The sequence below is a fragment of the Grampus griseus genome, assembly GCF_964374135.1.
Source record: "Grampus griseus genome assembly, chromosome: 18".
Lineage (NCBI taxonomy): Eukaryota > Metazoa > Chordata > Mammalia > Artiodactyla > Delphinidae > Grampus > Grampus griseus.
The window spans coordinates 74,170,330-74,194,540 of record NC_139012.1 but is presented as its reverse complement, the minus strand read 5'-3'; the positions used below and the strand labels follow the sequence as shown (position 1 = coordinate 74,194,540).

The following is a 24,211-nucleotide window of genomic DNA, read 5'->3' as shown; positions in this document are numbered from 1 at the left end:
TACAACTAGGTATAAGTCCTTATGCCTACGGTTATACAAATCTGGAAATTAAGTTAACAAACCACATTTACAAATGTATAAATGAAAAGCAAACAAACTACAATATCAACAATATTGAAATAGCCTTATTTTAATGTGAGAGATGATATCATTTGCCAAAACAAAATCACCCTTCAGGACACGAATACGGTACCAATGATGGCTTTTGTCTTGGGGAGGTGTAGACCACTGCATAATTTGTGATAACTCAAACCAAACACATTTCTTTTTCTGAACCATAGACAAACCTTCATTTATGAGGCATACTATGATGTCACTTTCCTTCACTAAAATTAACATCATTTGTTGCCTGTCAGTCCAACTCTGTTCTTTACTTATTCGTCCCAAACAATTAAAGTAGAACTAGTCCCATAACACATAAACAAAAGTATGATTGAAAATATCTCTGGTGGTCCTCAGATAAAAAGTGGTCATTGCATTTGTCAAAACCCCTATGGGTAAGGGAGGGATGGATTAGGAGTTTGGGATTAGCAGATGCAAACTATTATACAGAGAATGGATAAGCAACAAGGTCTTAGTGTACAGCACAGGGAACTATATTCAATATCCTATGATAAGCCACAATGGAAAAGAATATGAAAAAGAATGTATATATATAACTGAATCACTTTACTGTAGAGCGGAAGTTAACACAACATTGTAAATCAACTATACTTCAATAAAATAAAATTTAAAAAGTAAAATCCCTAGAATGTACAACACAAAAAATGAACCCTAGCAGTAAAGTATGGACTTTAATTAATAATAATGTATTGATATTGGCTCATCAACTGTAACAAACATGCTACACTGATATAAGATATTAATCATAGGGAAATTGGAGGTGGAGGGGTTAGGGGGTATGAGGTATGTCTAAACTTTTCACTCAATTTCTCTGTAAACCTAAAGGAGCTCATAAACAGAAAGTTTACTAATGAGAAAAAAGTGGTCACGGTGGCATGTTTACATATTAATTCTCTTTCAATTGTTGTCCAAATAAAACAACAAAAATTTGCAGATCTTGTTTAGAACACTTAGACCTCCAAAAATATGTCTGTGCGTTCTAGGTTCCTCACCATGGTTCAAAAAGTGCTGAAATCGGGGGTTTAGGAATGGAATGGGGTATTCTGAAAAGTTGCTAGAGCTCTTTCTTCAAAGTGTTCCAGAAAATGCCTGCAAGGTCACCTTTCAAAGACGTTCTTCTGGGGATATTTGCTTTGGGAGAGAGGTCGGAACACATGATCTCTAATTCCAAGATTATATAATTCCAGTTTTTATGAAGATTTAACCCCCAATTAATTTGCTTTTAGCTCTGCTTTTCACAGACTTCAGTGACCCAATGCCAGAGCTATAATATGCTTGAACCTGCAGCTTTCTAAGTCTTTCTCCTAATTCCCACAACCCTGTCGAAATAGCAGCAATTTCATTTAGGCCATCCAGTTGTCAACTTTTGGTCCTGGGAAAGAAAAACTAATAAACCCCACTTCATTCCAGCAAACCCAGATCACATTCCTTTCCGATGGCCTACCGCATTCCACTCCGAGCTAAGTACCATAGTTCTAGCTCTGCTTGACAACTTCGAGCAATTCATTTCCTAACTGTTCTCTTAGAGAAACCCTAGAAAACCTTTTTATTTCATGATTCCCTATGGAAAATATTTCCTTCCATGAATCTGAGGCTAGGATAGATCTGTAAAGGACTCTTGTAATTCTAAACTTTTTTTTAAAAATCCACTTTTTATACTTTATTGAATTCACATGTGTACATCTTTGTTTAGTTTTAGCAAACGGCATTGGCATATTAGAAGTTGTAACATCATGGGCGCTGAGTAAGTAAAAACCCTTCTGCAAAGTGTTCATCGGGTCTGAATATTTAATTTCACTTGGGGTAGAATAGTTTTCCATTTGAAAGTAAGGAAGCTGGATCCTAGTCATAAAAGTGGGTGTCTAAGGGAGGAGTAGACACCCAGGTTTTCTGGTTCCCATCTGTCTCTCTCTCCCCTGCCCCATTACATCAGAGTTCTCACACTTCTGATTTGGGACTGCCAGAGAGGATGGCTGGCTGAGAGGCACGGCTTTTCATCGCCACCTACCGTCTACTCCAAGAACTGCATTAATATTTCAGACATCCCAGTCCCAAATCCATGAGTGGAGACAACTCTCCCAACCGCAGAAAGAAGAAATGTATTGGAATAGAAAGAAAGAATAAAATGCAAGAGCAAGTGAACAAAGATTCTGGGGAATCTGAAAAATGAGGCACCAAGGAAAACCTGTCTCTATCTCTATTTTGATACTTCCAAAAGGGAACCCTTATTTATAAAAGGTTACAATCAAACTCGAATAGGTTGGAATAAGGTGATGTTTCCAGTGCAATAAGATCTAGTAATTATTCTCACATTGACTTAAAAGCAGTTATTTGATAACATATTTATTGAGCGATGTAAACACCCCTGTTTTTATAATTGCTATCCCTGTGTGTTCCTTGTCCGAAAGCTATTACAAGGTTAGCATCAAGATATTTTTGAACACAGTAACAATCTAAAAAAAGACAAAACATGCCTCCCTGATGTGTTGAGATTCTTCTTTTTTCACTTCAGTGGTCATTTTTTTTTCAAACTTTCACCAGTTTCAGGAAAGGGTGGGTTAGAGTCAGGGGCTTCCTGAAACTTTTCAGAACAAGAATTCTAATTCAGTGTGTTTAGAGGGGCCCCCTGAGAACCGTGTTTTGGAACATACCAACCCCATGTGGTATTATCTTTGCCAATTTTGCAGTTTCGTGTGAGATTTATTTTTAATCTTTAACAAAGCATGCCCGTGTTTATCTTAAGTTATGAAAAAGTGTAATCGTTTAAAACAAAACTTTTAAAAATAATTAAATATACAATGAATGCTGAAACATAAAAGTCAGACAGAATGTTACCTTAACAAGAAAGAGCTTCCTAAAGATCAAAGGATTGTTGTTTGTTCTATTTGCTAAAGACAAGTAACAAGTACTTTCACTTTAAGGGATTCGGTGGCTATTTGAAGGAGGCTAGGAGAAGTCTCCATTGCCCGACCCCAACAAGATAAACGCTTCCCACCCCTCACATTCACAGAGCTGGAAAATTTACTTATTGACGCTAAAAATATATACTTCGTGTTTAGAATGGAATGCTGAGATTTGATTGAAGGCAGTACATGAATCAAGCCAATGGCATTTTGGGGGCACGTCTTTCAATCTTATTTAAAATTATGGGGGAGAGACAATACTTTGGGCTTTCCTTTATTTTGTGTATGGGCAATATGTAATCAGTGCAGCACTGAGTAGGAATTAATTGAATGGGCTTCTGTACCCATCATGGAATGCAGCTGCTTCCAAGTTCAATGCACCTCTCCTGTTGTGTTGATTCGATGCTACCTTTAATAAAGAAGGGAAGAAATGGGCTTTTAGAGCATGAAAGCCCCTTTTTCCTAAGTACCTACGGATCTGGGTTTTCTTTAAGTCAGTAATACTAGTTAAGTCACTTATGGACCGACATGTCAGAATAGGATAAGATGGAAATACACTCTCAGTTCACTTGGGGGTGGCCGGTAAGAGATGAGTGTGTATAATGGTGGTCCCTACTTTTATGAGGCCATTGTCATCAGCCGAAGCAACTTTAGATGGTGCAACATCAGGCTGTTTCCAATCTGCAGCTCTCAGGTGAGCCCTACCAAATGCTGCAAAAATACTCAAAGAGAAACGACGGTTCTTCTCATTTATCTCCTGTGTGTCCTCTCCAAAGAGCTTCAAAATATGCTCGCTATTTTTTATGAAAGCTTTCAACTAATATTTATTTTGCATGTGGCTAGATGGTGACTTCTGTTTTTTTATGGCATTGTGGCTGAATTTTCTACCCAGGAAGTAGAGCAAAATGCTAAGAACTTGAGCTCTAGAGCCTGACAAACTAATTCTGTCATCGGCTTAGGAGATCTGGGCAATGAAGTTTTCTAAGCCGTAATTTGCTCATTTGCAAAATGGCAAATGTTAACAGGAATGAACTTGAAAGGTTTGAACATAGGTCGGGGGCTCAGCACAGGGCCTGGCATTCTGTGGTAACTGTTGTTATAATCACTTGTAAGTGATTTAGGGGTCATGTCCAAGACCCTAAATCACTTACAAGAAGCCTAAAAGATGTTAGAAGTAGTTGAGGGAAATCCCACACCACCTCTCTTTTTACCTCGGTTCCTTTCTGCTATAGTCTCACTGAACGATCTGGAAGTTCTTAGTAGAGTGCTCCTCAGGGGGCAGTCCACAGCCTCATGCTGCGAGGGGTCAAAGGAAGAAGGTCCTGCAGGGAAGAGAGTGACCCCGACAAAGGCAGACATGACAGAACATTCATACTGAAGAGGGTTTTGCTGGTCCAATCATTCTTCAGAACCCTACCTGGGACTGAATTTAACTGCAGTGTGTGATAAATATCCCATGACTCTGGGAAATCTTACAGAAAACAAACAAAAAAACCCTCTCCTGGTTGGGAGAGCAGTAATGCAAATATTCCGAACACCAGACACTCCCCAAATCATGGTTTAGGAATGCGATGAATCAGCAAATTACTTTGTTTTGCTTAGTTTACTTTAATGGGCGGCATTATGGCAGAATGGTGAAGTCAGGAAGCTCGGTTGTTATTGTTGTTTTAAAAATTACTTCGTGGTATTGTTATTAGTAATTGTGATTGCTGATTGACAGTTTGTAATTACAAACCCATCAGAACAGCTGGAAAGGTAGTTCATATCTATGAGAGATAATGTTTTAAAAGTATTGAAGACAGGGCAGGGGACTAGTTATTTTAAAAGGGAGGAAATAGGATAAATTATTTGGGGTAGACTAATTCTGTTATATCAGGTTTCCAAGAGAGTTGTTTTTGGTTTGCAGAAAGACTTGAGCTTGGATCCTATCTATTAAATATGTTTCATACATAGTTTTCTATTTAGTTTCCAGTTGACTGAATAAGTGATTTTTTAAAACCCTTCCTTTCATCCACAGCATGATTAACCTTAATATTTGGACTAAGTCTACAATGCTTTTCCTCAAGTTGATTTCATAGTTCCTTTGCAATTCTGGATTCGGAAAAGCTTTGGCCTGAGTATGGCTGACTCAGTGAAGGTAGACTGTGCTATGAGATGGCCCTGCTGTATCTTTATTGGAATGCTTTTTATAGTCACATCCTGATCTGCAAATTATTGGTGAGTAGACACTTGTAGCCCCAATTCCATAACTCTACCACAAAAATAGAATTTCAGACTCTGTCAATATGAACATTATCTAGATAAAACTATATCTAGGTCTTCCCTGACAAGTTTTATGATTCAGTGCTTTGTTTCTATATACTAAAGTTAGAAACTCAGAGTGACTCACTTTTCTTTTTTGCATGCATCTAAGTGAACAAGGAAGTGAGACTGCTTCTGGTGGTGCTTTCTTTAAAAGAAAAAAAAAAAGACATGCTCGTTCTCAAGTATCCTTTTTAGGTCAGCAATTTTGAAGTGCAAGACTTATTGGTATCCCAGCGGAAAGGGCTGATGCCCTGATTTATCACGACTCCCTCTGAGTGGAGTTCTTCCATGGCTGGAGAAAGGAAGGCATTTGTTGTACTAATACTGAATCTGCTTCCCGTGTAAAATAACCTTTAACTCTGCGGAGATCCCCCATTTGAATGACCAGGACATAGTGGAAATAGAAGGAAATCCAAATAGCCCACTGGCAGCCCTTCTCTTCCCCAGCAGGTCAAGCTGCAACCCTCCTCAGGACAGAAATGGTTGCTTGGGGAGGGTTCGGCTGGGCTGCTGTTTCTTCTATTTTAAGATGTGACCATTTTGATTGTTTAAAGATGTGTATGACACTCTGACCCATTAAGAAGCCTGGGCTCTGTCGATCAGGGATCATGAGGTGGGTGGGCCTGGAGAATCCGGGAGGGAATCTTGTCAACTATAGGAGCAGCTCTCAAACCCCAAGCCAGACTGCAGCTTCATATCTTCATTACAGAAACATGACTGAGTCTATGGTGACTGCCATGACCATCGGAACTTCTCTTTCTGTGTAGAACCTGAGGTGGGATTCCCTACACTGAACGAGGTGAAAACCCGGCAGTGTTCAACTAGAGAAACAAGCTTTTCAAGTATATTTGAATTTTTGCCGTAAAGTAGCCCAGCTCTTTAGATTCTGGGAGAGTATGCCTGCGTGATGGGGAAAGGAGGTTAATACATGCTTTCAGAGCTTCCCTGGAGCGCGGGCACTACGTGTCCTACTGCAGTACACAATCACGTTCTGTCTCAGGAAACCACACCTGAATAATGCGGTCGGTATTCCCAGAATGCAGTTAGCACTGGATGAACAGGAGAGCTTCCCACAGGTCAATCAATGGCATCTCTGCTTCCAGCTCACCTGCAGATTGCTACTTCTCAAAAGACATGTCTACTTTCTAAAAGACAGCTGAGCTGATTGGGAGAGAGAAGAAGAGTAAAGGGGACCAGATGTTTTGATCTCTTTCATCCTGTCTCACTCTCTCCTTCCTCCTCATCCCCACTTACACCTGCAACTCCCTCAAGCCAGATCTTCTGATTAATCTGGATTTTCATCTGTTTTGCCTCTTCCTCCCTAAGAATGAATGGTTTGTCTCAATGAGTACAGACCAAACCTGATGAAATAGGAGTCATGTATTTCACACGTCTTAGACTGCATTTCTGGTTCCTAAAACTCCAGCTAAGTCTGACAAGCTATGGTGTAGTAGAAGAAACACTGACTGGTACTTTAGCAGGTTATTTGATATTAGTTTGTCTTTTTTTTTAAAATTGATCTGTAGGTCAGCTATAGGTTTTTGATGAAAAATTCTTAAATATAATCAAATTTATCAATATTTTCAGAAATTTTCAAAGACAAAACACAGATTTCTCCACGTACATGATCCAAAGTGATCAGTAGTCATTTGAAAAATGTTACTGAGCACTTACTCTGTTACAATGTTTGTTGCACTTCACAGGAGAAATAAAGGATCATGTTTTAAGATTAATTTTGAATGTAACAGAATACCTGACTAAAGAGTATACATTAAGTAAAAAGGCAATTATTTTCCTACTATAGCATGAAGCCTAGAGATAGGCAATTCAGTGCTCAGTGAGGTTATCAAGGACATGGATTCTTTCTCTTCAATTTCTCCATTCTTGTGTTTGTAACCTCATAATTTGAAGATGATTCTCACAGCTCCAGATCTCATAACTGTGTTCAAAGGAGGTGGTGGCAGTGGGCGGAAGGATAGGCAAGGGTAAATGTGACTTTTTTTGAGTGTCTCCCCTGTTTTAGCATAGAAATATGCCTAACAAATTTCAGGCAGGATATATAAAAAGGCTTTCACACCAAGACACATTGTGGTCAAATGCAGACAAAGGGAAAATCTTAAAAGCAGTTAGAGAGAGAAATACAGACTATTCACAGGGGAATAACAGACTTTGGGCATACTTATCAAAAGCAATATGGATTCCAGAAAGTAGTGAAATAATATCTTCAAAATGCAGAGTGAAAATAACTGACAACCTAACTTTCTATACCCAGCAAAACTATCTTTCAAGAATGAGGGCAGGGCTTCCCTGGTGGCGCAGTGGTTAAGATCCGCCTGCCAGTGCAGGGGACACGGGTTCGAGCCCTGGTCCGGGAAGATCCCACATGCCGCGGAGCAACTAAGCCCGTGTGCCACAGCTACTGCGCCTGCACTCCAGAGCCCGTGAGCCACAACTACTGAAGCCCGTGCGCCTATAGCCCGTGCTCCGCAACAAGAGAAGACACTGCAATGAGAAGCCTGCGCACTGCAACGAAGAGCAGCCCCCACTCGACACAGCTAGAGAAAGCCTGCGTGCAGCAACCAAGACCCAATGCAGCCAAAAATAAACTAAAAAAAAAAGACCCAATGCAGCCATAAATAAATAAATAAATTAAAAAAAAAAAGAATGAGGGCAAAATAAAAACATTTTTTTACAAACTACAAAATGAGAATTTACTATCACTCACCAGAGAAATTTCTATAGGATGTATGTCAGGATGAAGAAAACTCATCCCAGAAAGAAGGTCAGAGATCCAAAATAGCAAAGAAAATGATGAATACATGGGTAAATCTAAACAATCACTGGCTGTGTTAAATAACAGTAATAATAACTTAATTATGGGGTTAAGAAATAATATAGAATCAAAATGCTAGTAAAAAATGGCATATAAGTAGGAAGGAGATAATAGAAATAAGGCATTCAAACGTCTGTACTTTGCTCAAGAGGGTAAAACACTAACTTAAGACATTAAATTACACATTTGATTAGTTATACACTTTACTTAATTACACATACACATATGTATATTAAAAAGTCTAGGACATCCCGTAAAATATAAAAAAACCAAAGGTATAAGTGCTAAACAAATAAAGGGAAAAAACAGATTAAGAGAAAACAGATAAGACAAAAATAAAACATGAAACTTAATCCAAAAAAAAATTCAAGGAGATAAAAAAAGAATATAGAAAAAGTAGAACAGAATTCATAAAATATGGTAGAAATGGAATCCAAATATATTAAAATAAGAATAAGGGTAAGTGGACCAAATTTTTTATCAGATTGGATAAAAAGCAAGGTCTTGCTACATGTTGTTTATGAGAGACATAAAACAAATAAGTTCATAAACGAGTTGAAAGTAAAAAGATAGAAAGACATTTAATAAATACTGACCAAAAGAAAACTTGTGTGAATATATTATCAGATAAGTAAAAAATACCTTAAGGTAAAAAGCAATACTAGAGATAGAGGTTCATTACCTATTGAGGAAGGTCCAATTCATTAGGGAGATGGAAACAATTCTACACTTGCATACTTCTAATAGCATAGCTTCAAAAAATATCTAGCAAAAAATGACAAAACAAGAAAAAGAAACGGACAAATACACCATTACTGAGGTAGAATTTAACAAGTCTTTGTCAGAAGTTGACAAGATAAAAATATCAGTAAGAATATGAATGATTTGACCATCACAAGAAACAAACCAGGTCTAATGAACATATGCAGATGCCTGTACCCAGTAACTAGAGAATACACTTCTGTTCACAGGAACAATTATAAAAACTGACAATATACTAGCACACAGAGAAAATCTCAACGAATGTCAAAGAATCACTATCTCATAGACCACAGTCTCTGACCATTACACAATTAATAACAAAAACAAAAACACTTGGAAATTTAAAAGCACAAATCTAAATTGTTCATGGGACAAAAGAAAAAGCAAAGGGAAATTAGAAAATACTTAGAACCAACAATAATGATTATATAGGAAAGCTTGTGAGATACAGCTCAAGTGGTAGATGGAGGAGGTGAATAGCTTTATAATACTTACATTAATAAAAAAGTTGAAATTACAAAAAGAACCCCCCAAATCTAAATAGAATTGAATAAAGGAAATAATTAAAAATAAGAGCAAAAATTAACAAAACAGAAAACACATTCAATAGAAAGGATCAACAAAGCAAAATGTTGGCTCATTGACAAAATTTTAATAAAACTGACAAACCTTTAGCAAATTAATGAAGAAAGAGAAAAAGCAGGTAAAATTTTAAGAATGGAAAAGGAAGTCAAAAATATAACAGAAATTACCCAGATAAAACATTACAAGCAATTTAGCAATAAATCTTAAAACTTAAGTAAAATGGAGAAATTCCTGGCAATATAAATTTAAAAAACTGACTTAAGAAGAAATTTTAAATCTGAAATTTAAAATATAAGGGCTGACACTTAGCTTATATGCAACTGTATGATCATACAGTTTGCTTAGGGCCAGGGTCATTTCTGATTGATTAGTGCAACCACCCTAATTGGTTAAGTAATTTGATTACCACCTAGCCTATAATCATTCATAAAATTTTATCAGTAGTTAAAATTTTTCCCACAGAGAAAATTTTTCCCACACCAGGGCCAGGCAGTTTTATAGGCAGACGTACCAAGATTCGAGGAATGGATAATTCCAATCTTAAACTCTTTCGGAGAATATAAAAGGAGGAACATCTCCTAACTAATTTTATGAGTCTAGTATAACTTTATACAAAAACAGACAAGAAAAAAGTTACAGTCCAACTTCATTCTTGATCATGGATGCAAAAATCTTAAACAAAACATTAGCAACTATATATATAAGAAAATAATGATCAGTTGGGTTTATTTCAAGGATGGAAAATTGTTGCACCATTAGAGAATTTATTAATGCAATTTACCATATTAACAGATTAAAAGAGGAGAACAACAAGGTCATTTCAAAAGAGGTTAAAAAAAGCATTCAAAAAAAATTTTACAAGGCATTTATAATAGAAACAAATGGAAAACTCATAGCTAAAAAGGAATAGAACATCCTTAGCCTACCTAACAAGCATATCTGCAAAAACATCTCCAGCAAATATAATACTCCACAGTAAAAACGTTAAAAGCATTTCCTTTAAAAATAAGGACTAAGACAAGGAGATAAGCTATTACCATTCCTGACAACTTTGTGCTGGAGTTCTAGTCACTGCAGAGCATCAAGAAAAATAACAAAGGGGTATTAAGGACTGGAAAGGAAGAAACCAAATTAGCATTATTTACAAGTTAAATGACTGCCTATGTAGAAAACTCAAAGAATCTTATTTCTTATAAGAAATAAGAAAATTTATCAAGGTTGCTAGATATAGGGTCAAAGGCAAAAGTTAATTGCATTTCTTTGCATTTCTATATACCAGCAAAATAGCTGCAAATTTTAACTTTAAAAGGATACCATTTACAATAGCACAAAAAATAAGATATCTAGGAATAAATCCAACACAAATATTTAAGAAACTTCATGTTGAATGCTATAAAATCTTATGGAAGTATATGTAAAAACACCTAAGTAAATGAAGAATATACTGTATGAATGGAGAAGTTCCATCTTTTCCATTAAAGTTGTCAATCTTCCCCGAACTCTAAAGATTCAATAAAAATCCAAATAACCTCTTTAACTAACTCAACTTTAAATGAAAGAGCAAAGTGCCAAAGATAGACAAGTTACTTCTAAAGAAGGAAGTAGCAAGTCTTGTCCTATCATAGATCAAGGCATATCATAAAGCTATAGTTGGGACTTTCCTAGTGGTGCAGCGGTTAGGAATCCGCCTGCCAATGCAGGGGACATGGGTTCGATCCCTGGTCCAGGAAGATCCCACATGCCGTGGAGCAACTGAGCCCATGCGCCACCAACTATTGAGCCTGCGCTCTAGAGCCCACGAGCCACAACTACTGAGCCTGGGCACCACACCTACTGAAGCCCGCACGCCTAGAGCCCGTGCTCCGCAACAAGAGAAGCCACCACAATGAGAAGCCCGCGCACCGCAACGAAGAGTAGCCCCCACTCACCGCAACTAGAGAAAGCCTGTGCGCAGCAACGAAGACCCAACGCAGCCAAAAATAAATAAATAAATAAAATTAATTAATTAATTTTTAAAAAAGCTATAGTTAAGACAATACAGAACTTGCAGAGATAGACAAACTAACAAATAGAACAGAAAAGAGAACCCAGAAACCCAGAAACAGATATTTGGCAAAGCTAGCATTGCAGATGAGTGGAGAAAATGATGGATTTCTCAATATGAAAAGAGCTGGGATAATACATAAGGGGAAAATAAAAGAAATTAGATCCTTATCTCACCCAATATGTGTTATGTATATTTCTGTATGTGTATACAATTACAGTTACATTAGGGACATGTAAAAAAAATGTGAAAGGTAACTGAAAATTTCTGAAGGAAAATATTGATAAGTTTAATTATATTTAAGAATGTTTATCAAAAACCTACAGCTGACCTACAGATCAATAAAAAAAGACAAACTAAACAGACAAATGAGCAGAAGATGTGAACAGGCATTTCATAGGAAAGAAAACATGAACTGGCCAATAATGTGAAAATACACTCAATTTCAAAAGTAGATATGAAAATGAAAATTATAACCACAATGAGATATAATTTTGTACAACAGACTGAGAAAAATGCAAAAGTTGATTAAGACCAAATACTGGCAAGAATGTGGAGAAGCAGAAAGTTTATTAGCTGGAATGTAAATTACTTCAACCAGTTTGGTTAACATTTTGGTATTATCTAGTAGCTGTAAGTCTACAATGTAGCAATTCAGCTCCTGGTAGAGAAACTCTTGCACCAACAGACTTGTACAAAAAAATTATATTACCACTATTTATATTAGCAAAAAGTGGAAATAATCCAATGAACCAGTAGAACAGAGTTTTTAAAATGGTGTGTTTATACAATGAAATATTATACAATAATAAAAATGAATCAACTGTATATCAACATGGATGTATTCCAAAAACACTGCTGAGTAAAAACTGGAAGTCTCGGATGAATGATGAATATACCTTATGATTTTGTTATTACAAGGGTTAAAAACAGGCAAAACAAAATAATATATTTAAGTTACAGAGAAATTGAGTACAACTATAAATATAAGGGGATAATTTAAAACTTCTTTTTCATACATCAGGACCAGATAGTTCAAAGTTTTAAAAATTATTCTAAACCATAGAAAAAGACCTGAAAGCTACACATTTGATTGCATAAAGCCAGCAAAATCTTAATCTGATTTTTTAAAAAACAGTACAATGAAAGAAAATATAGAATGACCTCCCTTAAGATTACTAGTGCAAAAATTCTGAATAAAATCTTAGGAAATAGAGTATTTCGGAATAACAAAAGAAAAATGTATTACAACCAAGTATGGTTATTCCAGGGATACAGGGCTGGTTCAATATTAAGAAATCTGTCAACATAATTCATTGTACCAGCAAATTAATGGAGAAAATGCTTATATAAATAGATGATTAAAAGCCATCTGAAAAAGGTGAGCAGTCATTCCAAATATAAACTCTACCTAAAATCTTATTAGAAGATGTACTACTAGCATAGGCTAGCTTATCTTACAAAGAGCCCCAAACCTCAGTGGCTTCGCATAATAAATTATTTCTCATCACATCATAATCCAGTGTGGGTCAGCAATGCAGCTCTCCTACAGACAGTTATTCAGAGACCCAGGATATTTCCATCAGTGGCTCTGCCATCTTCAAGGACCTCAGAATTCTCCACCAAGTCCTTTGCATCTGAATGGCAGAGAAGGGAAGACAGAGTGGAGAACCACATGGCAGGCTGAGGTAAGACCGGAAGTGTGGTAAATCTTTTCCACCCACATTCTTTTGACCAAAATTCAGTTAGACGGACCTGAATCATAATATGCACTATCACCATTATTTACACCATTATTTACTCGTTTTGGAGGTTGTAACAAGTGCAGTAAGAAAAGGAAACAACATAAATTTGAAAAAGAGATTAAATTATCTTTTGCTGATAACCTATTTAGAGACTGCAAGATAATGCTTTTAAAAAGAGCATACTACATTAGAATGGGCATCATCAGAAAATCTACAAACAACAAATGCTGGAGAGGGTGTGGAGAAAAGGGAGCCTTCTTGCACTGTTGGTGGGAATGTAAATTGATACAGCCACTATGGCGAACAGTATGGAGGTTCCTTAAAAAACTAAAAATAGAATTACCATATGACCCAGTAATCCCACTACTGGGCATACACCCAGAGAAAACCATAATTCAAGAAGACACATGCACCCCAATGTTCATTGCAGCACTATTTACAGTAGCCAGGTCATGGAAACAACCTAAATGCCCATCGACAGATGAATGGATAAAGATGTGGTACATATATACAATGGAATATTACTCAGCCATAAAAAGGAACGAAATTGGGTCATTTGCAGAGACGTGGATGGACCTAGAGACTGTCATACAGAGTGAAGTAAGTCAGAAAGAGAAAAACAAATATCATATATTAACGCATATATGTGGAATCTAGAAAAATGGTACAGTTGAACCGGTTTGCAAGGCAGAAATAGAGACACAGATGTAGAGAACAAACATATGGACACCAAGGGGGAAAGCGGCGGGTGGTGGGGTGGTGGTGGTGGGATGCATTGGGAGACTGGGATTGACATGTACACACCAATATGTATAAAATAGTTAACTAATAAGAATCTGCTGTATAAAAAATAAAATTATTAAAAAGCTTTTTAAAAAGAGCATACTACAAAAAATTTTTAAAAAAGAAAAAAAAAGGGACTTCCCTGGCAGTCCAGTGGTTAAGACTCCACCCCACCTCCAATGCAGGGGTTGCGGGTTCGATTTCTGATTGATCTCACATGCCACGGGGCACGGCCAAACAAAGAAAAAAAGCATACTAGAATTAATAAGATAATTCAGTAATGTGGCTGGACACAAGATAAATAAAACAGACAGAGACACATACATATACAAATTAGTACCTGCATGCATAGAAATATAGTACAAAGAGTACAGAAGCTCTCTTAATTCACTTCTCTTTAAATGACCCTCGGAACTTATGAGGCTCTCAATTTCATCTGTAAAACCTACAGATTATTAGCTACAGCAAGATAAATGTTCTCACCTTGTGAAATAACCATTTATTCCACTTTCACCAGTTGACTGTACACTTACTAATATCCAGTTGTGCTTGCTCCTAAACATTTTTACGACAGTTGTACTATTATTACAAATAAGTAATTTAAAGAAATATTACTGAATCCAATAAACAATAATGTGAAAAGAATGAATTGTTTTTATGAAAACTAAGTTGTCTGCTTTAGAAAGATTAAACAAAGTTACAAAAAATGCTGTTGGTTTGTGTGTGACAATTATAAAAGATTGAGGGGAAGTTGTAAGATTCTGTATTTCTATTTTTCTACAAGTATTTTAAAGTTCTTGACCCATGGTAGAGAAATCCAAACTGGAAACTGTACAGGATGCATTATGAATGTAGTTTATGCCATATTATGGCATCCAAATCACTGGACCAATCCTTAAAGAACTTTGTCCTACATAACAATATGGATCAATGAATACACACACACACACGTTTTTTGTTAAAATATGTAAAATAGGTATGTTCTATTAGTCAGGATAGGCTAGGCTATGTTGCAGTAAAACAAACAAACCAAAAAACAAATAAAATCCCTTAAATCTCAGAACTTAAAATCATAAGCTCTTCACCTGGGTGGCATGCAAGGCAACTGTCTTCTATACGATGGCCCAGCATTCTAGCTACATTGGTCTTTTGGTACTTCCGCATCAACACATACTTCCACAACCAATATGGCAGGGAAGATAACGTGGGGAATCATGCTCCAACTCTTCAGTGCTTCCATGCAAAGTGAAACACATCAGTTCCACTCATATTTTCACTGGCCAGGATTAGTCAGATGGCTGTGTATAATTTTAAGAGACAAGAAAGTATAATCTTGCAAACTTGGAAGGAGACAGGGACTGGATATTGTTGAACAGTGATATCTATTACATAAGTTTCATTTTCTAGGATTTCTCAATCTTGCCAATGTAAAAACAAAACACTGTGATAGATTGTATTACTGATCAAAACATTTGCTGCCCTTCATGTTGGAATATTACTTATCTCCATCCCACTGACGTCAGGCTTGGTATTGTGACTTGAAGGGCCCTTCCCTGTGGGAGGATTATGCATCCTTGACACTTCAGTGTCAGATACGGGCTTGTGCTTTGCTCTGGCTTAAGAACGTAAGGGGGGGGAGGGGTGTGACATGGGGCACTTCTTTGTAGAAGCTTTATGAGCCAGAAGACGCTGTACCTTGATTCCTTTCTCTCTACGCCAAGGCTGCAATGTGCCTGACAGCAGTTACTCCATTAGCCTGGGTCCCAGGGTGAAGATGATGTGAAGGAGATGCTGCCAGCTTGTGGTGGGCATGTAGCGTGAGCAGAAGATTATTTGTTGTTCTATACTACCAAGAGTTCAGCTTGCCACTGCGGCATAATTGACCCTAAGCTGCATAACAGACACACTATTCTTACTGCATCAGTAAGAATGCTTATAGGAATAGCCAGAGAGAAGTGAAAATGAAAAAAACATATATTCCATTTCTAACAGTGATAAAAGTACAGAATACTTAAGGCTAAATTTGACAAGACAGGTTTATGACATATGATAAAATTTACAAAATATTATTGAGGATACAAAACATGTTAATTTCCCCAAAATTACTGTATAAATCTAATGTAATTCTAATCATAATCCCGATGGGTTTCTTTTTATTTGATAAAAGCATTTTAAAGTTCATGTGGAATAATAAAATTGACCTACAATGTTACTGCCAGGATTAAATGAGCTGAAATATGTAAAATGCTTAGGACAGTATTTGGCACAGATATGCCCAATGAATGTTACCTAACTTGGTTATTTGGAAAAATAATTAGATCATTAGAATGGAGAGTCTAAATGAGGAATGGAGAGTCTAAGAGTACTAAAATGTATCTTAGTACAAGCAAGATTTTAACATAGCCTCTAAAGGAAAATAAAATCAGACTCCTACCTTAATCCATATTCAAAAATAAATTCCATATGAATTAAAAGCAAAATGTGAAAAACTATTGTAGAATAAAATTTGAGAATAACTTTATACACTAGGAGTCAGGGAAACATTTTCAACTGACACAGTAAGCCAGAGAGTGTAAAGGAAAAGAGACATTTATTTAAAATGTTTAGGTCAAAGATACCATAAACAAAAGAAAAATATTACAACAGATTGTGGGAAATATTTCTAATGCATAAGACAAAGGTTAATTTCTATAGTATATAACAAGCACCTACAAATTTATAGGAAGAAGAAAAACTCGGAAGAAAAATGAGCAAAGACTGTGTGAACAAGCATTCCAGAAAAGCAAATCTAAATGATAAATAAACATGAAAAGTTGCTTAATCTTACTAGCAATCAGGAAGACACAAACTAAAGTGACAATGCGCCATCACTTCTAACCCATCAGATCAATTTTGTTGGCAGAAATACGAATTTATACATTCTGAATCACTGCTTTCTTTTAGAAAATGTCTCAGAACAACCCTTTAACAAATACAGTGGCAAAGGAATTACTTTGTATTCCAAGTAATCACACACAAACCACAGTATTTTGAAATTTCAGATTCTCAGGGGGTATATTTTGAAAAGACTGATTCCTGTTGCTCTTTGTATTTCCCACACTGTACGTCTCTCTCAGCTCCAAACAAAGAATTCTGCTACGACTTGTGGTCACTGGACAGTGTCTTTTGACTTCATTACCACTCTGAGCCAGGACCCCAATGAAGCCCCAGCAACACACCCCTGAACGCCCAACCCATGCAAGTTCCGGCTGTCTGCACCTGACTCCACACCTAGTTTCTCACAGCCCCTGGCGGTGCTAGGGTCAAGGCAACCTTGATATAGGAAATAAATTAGACCCATGTTAATCGTGCCCTGAGGCTAATTCCACCCAGTCCCCATCAGACCTTTGAAACACCAGCCATCATTTACTGAGCTTACAGTACTCTGGAGATGGCATGGAGAGCGAAATCAGGGAGCAGGTGAGCATGGAGGGGGGCAGGCAAGCTGAAAGGCTATTACAATGTTCCTAAAGAAAGATGAAAACTTCAAAAGGATATATCAGCTCCCAAAAGATGGTGAATGGGGTTTGCAGACTAAAAAGCTTTGAAAAAGACAAGGAGAGGCACATGTGCAAACAAGTGCAACAATGTGTTACAGATGCAGTGAAACAAGTATGTGTATGTGATGGGGCACAGAGTCCCCTCTCCCAGGAAGGGGGAGGGCGCTGGGGCAGAGCACGTCAGGCAAAATGTCACAGAGGAAGTGATGCTGAGCTGAGACAGTGCAATAGAGCATTCCAGAAAGAGGGGAAAACAGGAATAAAAGTGCAGGGGCATGAAAGCAGTGACATTTTCAGAGAATTGCAAGTAATTTAATATGACTAGTGTAAAGGATTTAAGAATAAGCTTGGCAGTCAGATCACTGAAGGCCTGTTTGCCATTGGACAGCGTCTGGAATTAATCCTGAAGGGCAGGAACCAGGAGCAAGTGAAGGGCTTTAAGGAGGGAAGCCACAGATTTGAATTTTAGGGGACAAAACATCCTTGGCAGCAGTAGAGAAGATGTTTTGGAATAAAGCAAGGAGTTCTTGTGGCTCAGGCGTCGGGTAATTACTTCCGTTAACTATGATACCCTATTTCTCAGGAGATTTCACTGAGATGTTTTAGAAGGAATACTTTCCTTTCTCGCTGATGTAAAGATACCTAACTAGAATGATAAACAAGGTCTTTCTTTTCCCATCTAAACTCCATTGTGTAAACTTAGTTGTACACTCTACTTTAATAAATGGAGTGAGGCTGAATGGCCTTTGGCATCGATCCCAGACACTAAAACAGTGAGAAAACAACAAAACATGGAACATAATATCTGTCCATAAATCCAATTGTATGGTTAGGGCTACGGAGCATTTTAAGAGTTATGATTTCCCTGGCCAAGTGCCAAAAAAACATACCTTCAAAAATCAGAACAGCCATTTGGCATCCAACCATGCTGACAGGATGAAAAATGTTGAGTAAATAGCCTACGTGTAATTCACCACTCTTGAAGAAGTAAAGGAAGGGTGTTTTCTAAGGCTTCAGAATGACATATTTTACTAAGTAATAACATGGTCATGAAAAAAGCCAAGAGAAAACTTCCCAGCTCACTTAGAAAATGGAGTCACTCAATTTTCTTCAAAATGATAAATATATTCTGTCATATAAAAGAATGTCTCAGATCTGGTGCATTCACAGTGGTTATCTCTGCTCTCCATTCCCTTCTTTTTGCCTTTTGTTGTTTTCTAATTTTCTGCAGTGAGCATGCATTGCTTCTAGAAAGAAAAACAGTGAAATAAACCAATCATACAATCAGAGTGACTTAGGCTGTCTTTTTCAGCTTTCTGATTCCAAAGAAGATTAATGTAAATTGCTTCTGAGATAACCTTCTAGTGTGCTTTGAATATAGGCAAATTTTCTCTCAAGTCTTTGTCTTCAAGGAATAAATTTTTGAATTTTCAAAAATACAAAAACTTCCCCTCTCAATTATTCATGCCAGTGGAGGGGAACACTGACACTAGTATTCGAAAACAGCGTCCAAGTAGAAAACAACAAGCATATGGCTATAATATACTAGGCTTTGTAAGGCACTGTACAATGTTTCTGGCAGATATGCCTTCTGAATTAAATTTTTAGTTAATATTAAAATGATTCTATGTTCCTACATGTGGGCTGGCAAATGAAGGGTGAAAGAAACAGGTCTAGAATTTAAAATTCATTGCATATAATCTACAAGATGCATGCTCCACAGGCAAATGAATAAAGACCCTCTATGCTGAAAATACAAACCGCTTCCTAAAAACACAGACCTGAAACAGGGCTATGAAAGCATGGAAAAATGGAACGCTAACCTCAGCTGTGTCTGATGCAACGCAGATGTAACACAAAACTCCTGGATTCGAAAGAGTCAACTTTCGTAAGTACTACCAAAACCCAGCTTTTCATAATCAGAGGACACTCTTTTAAAAGCAGCTCCAACTGAAATCATAGTCAGCAAAGTACTTCAGAAGAAATATGAAACATCTCTTAGGGTTAAAGAGAAGCGTCTGTCAAATAAACTCGATGTAATGTATTCCTCCATTTCTTAACACTTATAAAGGGACTTGCAAAGAAAAATGTGTAAACAGGATTTATCTTAAATGAAGCACATCGAACCTTTCCCAACACTGTAAGAATTCAGATAGTTTAAAGAGGATCTGGATGTACTCTTTATAATTTGTAGCTTCTTTTCAGGTCCTCTGAAACACAGTAACTTGCTTCCTAGTCGAGATTTGTACTCTATTGCCAAAGCTTGCAGGGGAGCAATTTCTGAAATTTACACTTAATACAACATTCTAAGTTTTACGTAACTTGAAGAGAACATGTCCTACAAACTTTCCACACCCATTGAATTACTTTCCCTCCCATCTCTCTCAGACAATGGGGCCCTCATTCTTCTACCCTGAACGCGGAGGGAAAACCATCACCACCGACCCTTGCCGCCAGCCCCTCTCCAAATCCCCCCATTCTGATTCCAAAGCTCTACAGAATCCATCTGGCTGAGAAGAAGTGCCCACAGAGGCTGGGAGGGAGAGAGGCCAAGTGGGCCTGGCCAGAAGTGGTAGCTGGCGGGGGAGAGGAAGGCTGGGCACATCACACACACACACACTCCTGATGTTAGAGGTTGTCAGAATTGTAGACTTTGTGGTGGGATGCCAGTTTTTGTTGAGTCTAGCCCTGGGGGAAACGGCATAACTGTAACCAGACAAGGATTTAGGGCCTTGGCTGACCGTCCTGAGCTTTCAGGTTGGGCTCCAGGCCCAGGAGGGTGCTTCTGGAAACTTCTCCAAATAAGTTATCTTGGATCGCCCATATCTACCTCCAGCCTATTTCCCAACCATATTAGTCAGTCTCACCTATTAGGCACAAGTATCCATTCATCCATTTTCTCCCCACTTTTCATTTAATAAACATTTATTGAGTGCTTTCTATGTGCAAGGTACAGATACGATAATGTGTAAGACATCGCCCCTGACTGTAGGAGCTTGTGGGAGAGAAACAGATAGATGTGGCCACAGATCAACACAACTGAGTGCTAGAGGTTATGGTAAAGGGCACATAGGTTGCATGAGGGCAAAAAGGAGAGAATTAACTTCTCTGCCCCATGTACTCCTCTGCTACTGTTACCTGCTCGGGCCCCGAACCCCCTGAACTCACTCGTCTTCCCTTCACAAACCCCTGCCACTGTGTCCCCTGGAACACGCAACCAAACTTCCCGGTATTTTTTACTTTGCTACAAGATCTTTGCACGTCTCAGCCCTGGCTAAAACCTAGCTTTCTCAAAGATGATGCCACTTTCCTCAAACGCTTGTCCAGTGGTATCTGCTCTTTCTCCCACTTTCGCTGACTCACGGGGCAAGAAAATGTCGACGCGACCTCTTGCTGCCGACAGTTACTGCTGATTCTTAACATTATCACTCAACTACCTCTTCTCGAAGTGCAGCACCTGCTCTGCTCCACCCTTTCTCTTCTTTTGGAGGGAAGAGGATTCAACCAAAGTCATGGGGATTTTTCAACTCGGCACGCTTTTACATCTCCTAATAACCAGCTCAGCTCGTTTGGCTGGACTCATTCGCATGCTTCTCAACCATGGTTCATCACCGGCCTGCAGTCCAGATGGGAGTTTTTTCTACATTCAACAACACACTTTCCACAAGTATTTCTGCCAGAGAGGCCTAAGAGTAAAGTCAAGAAAGACAACAAAAAGTAAAGTAAAATGGGGTACTTGTTCTCATACAAGGCACATAACAAGGCTTATTATTTAAAACGTGGGTATAGTAGGACCTACATCATACAGTAATTGAGGATTAACTGAAATGACATACGTAAAGAACTAAGAACAGGGCCTGACACATAACAGATGTTAACTATTATTACTGTATCCTCCAAACTATAATAACATACACAAAGCTTAAGCAATGATATCAAACCATTCTAGAATCAAATCTAATCTAATTCTTCACATTACTTTAGCATACTCAACACTGTCTTGTATTAACTGATGCTATAACGATGTGTGAGCTGCTCAAAACAAGGTGATCTTTCTCCTTGCTTTTGCCTTCACATTGGTCACCAAAGGCCCATTTTTAAGACTTCATGATTTTTTTAAGCTATTTTAAAACCACTTTCTAACCTCTCTTTGGAACTGCTTTCAACCCCTCAGCACTTTCTTCCCCTTTGGATTCTAAGACAGCAGTTTGCTTTTCCTTCTGCCTCTCTGACCATTTCTGTTTTGTCTCCGTGGCAGGCTCCCCTCCCTCTGGCTGCCCCTTGCAGTCTATGTTTCTCAGGGTCATCCCTCCTTTTTGCTGCTTCTCAAAGTCTTTCCAAGATGCTGTGCCACCTTCATTTATACCTTTATCGTCTCTGCCTTGAACTACTGCAATGCTCTAGGTGGTATTCTGGTGTCTGGTTTCTCCTGATTGCATATATCCCTCATTGCTGCCACCACAATAATTTTTTTTTTTAATGTCAAGTGTTTATGACAAGGCCTCCATCATCCCCTGTTCCCTGTAAGAAAAAGCCCCAAACCTCAGCACACCATCCAAGGGCCCTTCACATCAGCTCTGACCAGTCCCTCCAGTCTCATATCATCTTGGTCCACCTACTCACCCAGAACTCCAGCCACATGGAAACAGTCTTCAAACATGCCCTTCTTCAAATCCTCACCTTTCCACGTTTCTTCTTCAAGTGCCGTCTTTCCCTGTTCCCAATCTGATCCAGCTCCTTTCTCTATTAAGCATTGACCACAGCGCATTTTAAATACCTGTTTATGCGTCTATTGCCCCAGGAAAACAAAAGCATCTCAAGTACAGGGAAATGGCTTTTTCTTCTCTTTAGCTCCAGAATCTAGTATCAAGCCAATGCTCAACAAATATTTAATGACTGGGCTTCCCTGGTGGCGCAGTGGTTGAGAGTCTGCCTGCCGGTGAAGGGGACACGGGTTCGTGCCCCCGTCCGGGAAGATCTCACATGCCGCAGAGCGGCTGGGCCCGTGAGCCATGGCCGCTGAGCCTGCGCGTCCGGAGCCTGTGCTCCACAACGGGAGAGGCCACAACAGTGAGAGGACCGCGTACCAAAAAAAAAAAAAAAAAAAAAAAAATTAATGACTGAACTGTGAGCAATCAACAAACATTAAAAAAAACTTTTTAAAAAAGATGCAGTTTTAGAATGGATATATGTGTCTGTATAACTGAACCACTTTGCTGTACACCTGATACTAACACAACACTGTAAATCAACTACACCTCAACATAAAATAAAAATTAAATTAAAGAAATAAATAGAGATGCAGTTTTAAAATTTCTCCTTAGGTGGAACTGAAAGGAAAAGGATGCAAATGAAACACTCGATCTCAAATCTCAAGGTAAACATGGATATTCTGAAGAGTGAGAAGGAAACACATAAGGACAGCAGTGCACAATACTCAAAATGTGGATTATCGCAGAAGTTCAAGGTTGTGGAATCCATGACAGTATCTACTGTCATGCGCTGCATAACACATACAACCTTATGACCTCCCTCCTTAAAATCCTTCAATGTCTTTTTAAAGATAAAGCCTCATCCTTAATCTGGCACACAAGGGCCTCCACGATAAATCTGCCTCCATCTCCTAAGCCTCATCTCACACTCCTCTCTATCTTACTCACTGAAATTTAGCCACACAGGCCTTCTTTCCCACTTGAGCTTTTGCACAAGCAAATCTACCAGCAATGTCTTTCATATTCTCTCCTCTCTAATTCACTCTTATACCTTGACTGCCAGCCCAAGGATTCCTTAAATTAGCTCCATTACATGGTGACAACGCGTGAGTCCATTTTATCACATCACATATGGAAGGCAACAGAGTATAGTGTATGACTGTAACTATAATAGATTATGTGTCCTTGGTCATATCTATTTAAACTCTTTTATGTCTTGCTTTCAGCGCCTGTAAAACTGAGGTAAGTGTAGAACTCACTTCATAAGATTATTCAAAGAGTTAAAGGAGATAGTTCACGTACAGCACTTGGAATTGTGTTACTACATAGTAAAAGCCCTCAAAGGTCACTGATATCATACTTACTTAGCTGTCACCCTGCCCACCCCAAGAGTTCCTCTACGGCTGGAGCCCAGGAACCACACGAGCCTGTTCATTTCTGTATTCTTAGTCTCAGCCCGGAGTCCTGAACATAGCTGGCCTTCGATAAGTAATTTAAAAAAATAAAAGCAAACCGGCAAAAGCTTTGGCTTCCACATTTGCCTCACTAGCTGGATGACTGCACGCGAATCACTCATTCCACCTGGGCCTCGTTTGCCCTTATGAAAAACGTAATCTCGACCTCAAAGAGATTTTGGACGAACAGGGCGATGCATCCAGCAAAGTACACTGCCCATCTCCCAACGCCGCACAAGCGGTCGGGGCTGATAACGAACAGAGTGAACAACCGCGTCTCCCCTCCCCCGCCCTCCTCCAGCCCACACCCCCTTACGGCGCCCTCGGTCCCCGATCCCTCGGGACTTCAGGCGTGGGAGCTCCGGCCCCGTGCGGCTCCCTCCAGGTGCCCCGCACCCTCCTTCCTTCCTCGCCCGGACGGACG

General features: G+C 38.5%; 1 long non-coding RNA gene across 1 annotated transcript in view; it reads right to left on the bottom strand.

Annotated features, from left to right (window-relative positions):
- LOC309835948 overlaps positions 1 to 24,195 on the bottom strand; it is a 29,958-nt gene extending 5,763 nt beyond the window's left edge. Inside the window, exon 1 of the long non-coding RNA XR_014298062.1 lies at positions 24,104 to 24,195. This is a non-coding gene — a long non-coding RNA (uncharacterized lncRNA). The remainder of the gene's footprint in view (positions 1 to 24,103) is intronic.
- Between the last annotated feature and the right edge of the window lie 16 nt (positions 24,196 to 24,211).